The following is a 7,422-nucleotide window of genomic DNA, read 5'->3' on the forward strand; positions in this document are numbered from 1 at the left end:
GGGCCTGCACACAAGAATTCTTAAAATAGAAACATGTATTCCTGGAAAATTCCAATCATATTCTGAAATGATAATTGCTAAATGCTTTCAGAAAAATCTAGCGGTTAGGGATTGGAGAAGCAGAGGGGAAAGTAAGTAACTTTAAACATGTTGCCTGGGCTGACGGGGAGAGAGTAGGGACATGATATGTTCCACAGGTCATGCCGGGGGCTGACAGTAGAAAGGAAATGGAGTTCCTGGAGAGGGAATAGTTGTAAATTATTTTCATCTACAATAAAGAAATAGAGTTGATTCTGAATGTCAGAAGAGATAAAGGGAACACTGATAGAATGGAAATATACTACCAAATGCCCAAATTAACAAAGTGGGGAAAGAAAACGTATATCCAAGAGATCACACTAGCAAACGCGAGGAAGAGGGGAAATAATAAACAAGAGAATATAATTAGTATTAGCATAAGGTTACATTAAGACATTAAAATAAAATACGTAAGCCTTCCCCTTCCTCACACTCATTGTTTTCTTGGCTCAGGGAAGTGACTCTCCGTTGTCTGTTCATTGTCTCTATCCCGTCTGCAGCTTTCAGACTCCTTCAAGAACTCCTGTCATTTGCATGTTCGTTGCCTGGATCTGTCCTCGAGGTCTCTCTGCTTCCCTCCTGATTTCCATCGCTCTGCACTGTGGCTCCATAGTTGCACCTGTCTCTTCCTCCATTTGATGTTGATCAGCTGGTGGTGACCAGCTCGCTCACTCCAGGCCTCAACAGCAATTTTAACAGATTATTTGGAGTCATCTACCAAAGTTTTGACTTGAAAATATTTTTTAGTTCTAGGGTACCTTTTTTGCATTTGAAAATCTTGAGGTGTTCTTATGTCTTTTTGGTTCAAGAGGTAGCATACTGTAGTGGTTCAGAGAATGGGTTCTGGAGACAGACTTAAACTGCCTGGGTTCAAATCCTAGCTAGGCCTCTTCCCCACCATGAGATCTTTGGCAAGTTACTTAATCTCTCCGTACTTCCATTTTCCTATCTGTAAAATAGGGGAGAATAGGAGCGGAGTAGTTATATGAAAAACTAGAACTTCTTCATAATCACCATTTTGTGTGTCCTACTCTGTGACCACAATTTTCGTCTTCCTACCTGACTTCTTCAACTATCGCAACTCTGATTATCCTTGGGCCCTACTTAGCTTTCTCCCATTCTACCCAAGCTTCAGGACTACCGTAAGTAACTGTATAGTAAGTAACTTTACCCACTCCTTGCATGCATCATCAAATCCCCGCCCCATCTCACTTTTTTTTTTTTTTTTTTTCTTGAGACGGAGTCTCGCTCTGTCGCTCAGGCTGGAGTGCAGTGGCGCGATCTCGGCTCACTGCAAGCTCTGCCTCCCGGGTTCACTCCATTCTCCTGCCTCAGCCTCCTGAGTAGCTGGGACTGTAGGTGCCCGCCACCATGCCCGGCTAATTTTTTGTGTTCTTGTTAGAGACGGGGTTTTACCGCGTTAGCCAGGATGGTCTTGATCTCCTGAACTCGTGATCCGCCCCCCTCAGCCTCCCAAAGTGCTGGAATTACAGGCATGAGCCACTGTGCCCGGCCTCACTTTTTTGCTTTATACGATTACAACTCTGGTTATACAAAACCCTTCTCCCATGCATCTGTGCATTGGACCAGGGGTGCAGAAGAAACCATATCTGAGCTGATTGGTGTCTCTTTAAATTCTGTCCGCAGGCTTCTGTGGACCCTTCCTGCCTCCTGGCCTTTGTGCTACATTTTCCTTCACTCCCAGCTCCCCACCCCATCCCCATTTTCACTTCCCACTTCTGGCCAATAGTTCACAGTGGAAAAGCTTCCACTTTGGTTTAAACTGGGTGAACTGAGCCCTTTGGTTTGTAACAGAGTTCACTTTTGGAGCTCCTCTAGCATCTGATACAATTTGTTTTTGCTACTGCTACAGTCTGAATGTTTATGTCTCCCCCAAATTCCTCTGTTGAAATCCTCACCCCTTAGATGATGGTATTAGGAGGTGGGGTCTTTGGAAGATGATTAGGTCATGAGGGCAGAGCCATCTCTGAAGCAGGAAGTGGGACCTCAGCAGACACCCAATACGACGGTGCCTTGATCTTGGGCTTCGCCCTCCAGAACTGTGAGAAATACCTCTCTATTGTCTATGAAGCACCGGTCTATAGCATTTTGTTGTAGCAGCCCGGGTGGGCCAAGGCAGCCACACTGAGAGGGCCTGCGATGAGCAAAGGGCTTTACCCATCTGGGTGCTTGATGTTTTAATTTGAACAAGAAGACTTGTTTTGAAAATTTCTATATGAGACAACATTCTTGACAGCGTCACTTCTGAGCACCTGGTCTATGCTTCAGGGTGATTGATGGCAGTGTCTGTCTCTGGGTTGCATTTGCATAGTTTTCAGGAAGAGGTTTCAAATGACCAAGGTGGGGAGAAAAATTGGCAAGTGGTGCAATGCCCTGCCCTACCAAGAAGGAAGACTAAGAGTGCAAGATAAATTAGCTCCTGCACACACATGCTCCAGTGAGAGGAATGTACTTTGTGAATCCAGGAAATATAGTCTGGGGATAAAATATTTCTCCCATTTTCTTTCCAGGACAGGAACATCAGTCCTTGAAATACCTGACTTCTGGGAACTGCTGGTTATGCTCATTGACAATTGCATGTTACAATGGGATGTTTTTCTTTGGACTATTTGCTGTTTCCCAGAATGTCTCCACAGCAGACCACTCTCATTGGGAAGGGGATTCCCTGCAGATTAACAGGCTCCAGTGTCTGGGAAATGGTGTCTGAGGAGTGAACAGCCAGACCATTGTGGGCAAAACGTTTTGGGGCCTTATGAAAAGCAGGCTTCAAAGGGCAGTCCCAGGGAGCCCGGGGCTCACTCACTGGGCTGTGACTGGACCTTGGAGCTGGCGCTGCTGAATGACCCCTGAGGAGGGAGCAAAGCCCCTCGCTTCAAGTCAACAGAGCATAGGGAGAAGCCAGGGTGGTGAGCAGAGGTGGGGACACTGTCATGGGTGGGGCCCTTTCCCATTTTAGTTGTTGCCACCAGTGGGATGTTTGCACCTCCCAAGGAATTGTTTACCTGGGCTGTTCAGAAGGCAGAACGGTGTGTGTGTGTCCATGGGCTGTAGTAGACAGAGGTGTTCGTTCTCTCTGGACTCTTGTCAGGATCTCTCAGTCTTGAGTCCAAACTAAGTGACCAGGAAGCACATGTGGAGAGGATGCATGGGCCATGCATGTCCTGGCAGCTCCCAGCAGCCTGACTCCAACGTGCCCAGGCAGGGGTGTCAGGAGGGGAACGGAAGTAGCTCCTTTTCCTTCTTGGGACCTTCGTTAGAAAAGAGGAGTGCCACTCTGCTGTCTGAGCACTGAAAGCCAGTTGAACTCATGCTTTCTCAACTCTGGTTGTCTTTAAAACAAATACATTTGCCTGAGTTGGACGCTGTCATTAGGCGATTCCAGTGTGTAGTCAGAGACGAGCTGGGAGCGGGCACGGGGGACATCATCTCAGCCCCTGGGTACCCTTCCATTTTCCTTCTTACAACGGCTTCTTTCTCTTGTGTCCCTGGGCTGGAGAAGACTTTAATGTCAGAGACAAAGTGCTCCCAAACATTTTAAACTTTCTCCTTAGTTGTCAGAAGAAAGGTGCCCAGCACAGGGCATCATGAGTGGGAAATCCGGGTGGAGGTGGGACCATGTGCCAGGACCCTTCCTTTCTGTTGCTTATTCATCCCTCAGCTCTGCATGGATAACATGACTTTATAGCCAAGAAGACTTAAGAATAGTAGCACCATCCCCTGATCTCTGTCTTCCTGCTCTAGATACCTGAGGAAAAGGTAGGGTCAGCAGAACAGACATAATTACCCAGTATATTAGTTCGTCCTCACACTGCTATAAAGAAATACCCAAGACTGGGTAATTTATAAAGAAAGGAGGTTTAATTGACTCACGGTTCTGCATGGATGGGGAGGCCTCAGGAAATTTACAATCATGGCAGAAGGGGAAGCAGGCACGTTTTACATGATGGCAGGCAAGAGAGAAGAGTGAAGGGAAGTGGGATGAGCCCCTTTTAAAACCACCAGATCTCATGAGAACTCACTCACTATCACGAGAACAGTATGGGAGAAACCACCCCCATGATCCAATCACTTCCCACCAGGTTCCTCCCTCAACATGTGGAGATTATGAGGATTACAATTCAAGATGAGATTTGGGTAGGGACACAGCCAAACCATATCACCTGGCATAACTTTCTGGCACCAAACCAGGGTGAAAAGGTAAAAACATAGACAGCTCTCCAGTGATGGCAGCCATTTCTCAGGTTTTAGCTATTCAGTGAAACCTGTGCACCAATGGATCCCTGCCCCACCACACCCTTTGCTTATCTCCCACCTCTGTGGACGTGGAGAGTGGATGGCAGGGTGGTTTCTAGAGCAGAAGTTCTTTACCTGTGAATCTTAAGTTAGGGAAAGGACATCCTGTGTCCTGTGTCACTGTCCCCTCACCTCCACCCTGGAGAATTACTGTTTTATTTCAGTGAATACATGAATATTTATAAGGACTGAATTTTGTTCATTCCTAACCTTAGCCCTTAAACTAATATTTTCGTAAGAAATAAGAGCCTCGCAGAACTGTTCAGAGGTTGACTGTGCAAAAGAGAGAGTGAGTGTGCAGTTGCACACATGCCCTGCATACTCACAGCCTCATAAACTTACACTACAAAGACAGGGACCAAGTTTTGAGGTCTTGGATGACTCACCCACCCTGCCCATCCCCTGGCCACTTGGCTTTGGGTCCAAGAAGAGCTGAGGGGGTTTGGAGGGAAATAGAAAGAGTAGCTCCTGAACACACACGCTCCAATGAGAGGAATGTACTTTGTAAATCCAGGAAACATAGTCTGGGCATAAAATATTTCTTATAAGACATATGAGATATATCTATGGGAGATGACCCCAATGCCCTTCCCACCCACTCCCACCAACAACCTACTTCCTCTTTTGAGCCAAGCAGCGATAGCAGGGTTGGCTGGCAGGTGGGTGGGGATGGGCCAGGTCTTGGTCCTGTGGGACTCTCCACTGGGCAGGATGAAAGTCTGGGGAGCAGAGCCCAGAGCCATGGGAGGGAGAGAGTTTGTAGATGGAGATCCTGGACCTCTCAGAATGGGGTCAGTGATGGCTGAGTGAGTCCTCGGGAGGACCTGCTGGTCTTTCTCCCTTGAGTGCCACTCATGAGTAGACTAGGAATTTGAGACCTCTCTACCCAGAGACTTGTAAAGTAAGAGGCTTTGCAGCTGAAAAATAGCAATACTAAATCTCACTCCAACCATGGTCTAGGAACTGTTATAAGCACTTTTATTAACTCATTGAATTGTCCTAACAACCCTGAAGTAGGTTCTATTATGACCCCATTTTACAAATGAGAGAAGTAAGGCACGGAGAAGTTAAGTGGCTCGCATAAGGTCACACAGCTAACAAGTGGCAGAGCTGGGATCGCCAATCAGGCTGCTTGGCTCTAACCACAACTGCATGCTGTGCCTCTGGGTTGGTTTGCGATTCATTTATTGCTTGCTGCTGGCACCCTTCGCACTCATCAAAGGAAAATAAAGTTAAACATCTTCCTTATTCCATATTCAAAAAGAAAGTCCAGCTAAATTAAATACAAATGTAAAAATAATTAAATAAAAATTATAGAAGAAAACAAAGCAATTATGTTTTACCCTTATAATAGGAGAGACTTTTTAAAAGCCAAAACAGTAAATCTAGAATGTATATTAGAAAAGACAGATGTGTTTGATTACACAAAATTTTTTAGAGGGCAAATTATATTATAAGTAGAATTTAACTGGATAATGATACAATGAAGGGAGGAGATTTTTTTTTTTTTTTTTAAATATGGAACGCTTCACGAATTTGCGTGTCATCCTTGCGCAGGGGCCATGCTAATCTTCTCTGTATCGTTCCAATTTTAGTATATGTGCTGCCGAAGCGAGCACGGGAGGAGATTTTTTATTGAAAGATAGCTAAGAGAAGCATAAAATGTGAGAAAAAAATTAGTAAACAAGTAGAAAAATAGGCAAAATACATGAATAGGCAGTTCATAGTCACAAAAGCAAATTGAAAGGCTGATAAAGATATGAACAGATACAGAACTTCATAAATAGCAGGAAAATATAAATTAGAATAATGTAATTTATAAAAATTAAAAGAGTGGCACCCATTATTGATAAAAATTAGGGGAAAGTTTTCATATACCACTGGAAAAATAAATTGTGTAGACTTTTTGGAAAGCAATATAGCAGTGACTATTAAAACTAAAAATATGAATATATGGAATAAACCTAAGTGTCCCTCAGTTGATAAATGGATGAAGAAAATGTGGTGTATACATACACAATGGAATATTATTTAGCCATAAAAAGGAAATCCTATCATTTCTGACAACACAGATAAACCTTAAGGACATTGTGGTGAGTGAAATAAGCCAGACAAATACTGCCTGATCCCATTTATTTTTAGAATCTAAAAAAGTTGAACTCGTAGAAGCAGAAAGAGTGTCAAAGGATGGTTCCAGAAGCTGAGTTGGGAGGCACAAATGAAGACATGTTTGTCAAAGGATGCAAAATTTCAGATAGACAGGAGGAGTAAATTCAAGAGATCTAGGACAGAGTCTTACTCTGTCCCCCAGGCAGTGCAGTGGTGCGATCTCGGCTCACGGCAACTTCCGCCTTGTGGGTTCAAGTGATTCTCCTGCCTCAGCCCACCACCATGCCCTGCTCATTTTTGTACTTTTTGTAGAGATAGGGTTTCACCATGTTGGCCAGGCTGGTCTCGAACTCCTGACCTTAGATAATCCACCTTCCTTGGCCTCCCAAAGTGCTGGGATTACAGGGTGTGAGCCACCACACTTGGTCTCAAGTGACCCATTTTTTACAACATGGAAATTACAGTTAATAACAATGTATTATATTCTTAAAAATTGTGGGAGTTTGAGACCAGTCTGGTCAACATGGTGAAACCCTGCCTCTACTAATAATGAAAAATTAGCCAGGCATGGTGGTGCATGCCTGTAATCTCAGCTACTCAGGAGGCTGAGGCAGGAGAATTGCTGGCCCAGGAGACAGAGGTTGCAGTGAGCCGAGATCGCGCCACTGCACTCCAACCTGGGCGACAGAGGGGGACTCTGTCTCAAAAAAAAAAAAAAAAAGCCAAGAGGTTAGATTTTGTGTTCTCACTGTGAAAATGACAAGTAGGTGAGGCAAGGCACATGTTAATTAGCTCAATTTAGCCATTCCACAATGTATACATGTTTCAAAATGTCATGTTGGACACTATAAATATATACAACTTAAATAATTGATTTAAAAAATAAATAAAAATATGTCATAACTTTCTTCCCAGCAATCT

At 44.3% G+C, this 7,422-nt stretch overlaps 1 non-coding gene across 1 annotated transcript; it reads right to left on the reverse strand.

Moving 5' to 3' along the window:
* Nucleotides 1-5,904: 5,904 nt before the first annotated feature.
* LOC114672074 (U6 spliceosomal RNA) lies at nt 5,905-6,011 on the reverse strand. The gene has a single exon (XR_003722264.2). It is a non-coding gene; the product is annotated as a U6 spliceosomal RNA (small nuclear RNA).
* Between the last annotated feature and the right edge of the window lie 1,411 nt (nt 6,012-7,422).

The sequence above is a fragment of the Macaca mulatta genome, chromosome 13, assembly GCF_049350105.2.
Source record: "Macaca mulatta isolate MMU2019108-1 chromosome 13, T2T-MMU8v2.0, whole genome shotgun sequence".
Classification (NCBI taxonomy): domain Eukaryota; kingdom Metazoa; phylum Chordata; class Mammalia; order Primates; family Cercopithecidae; genus Macaca; species Macaca mulatta.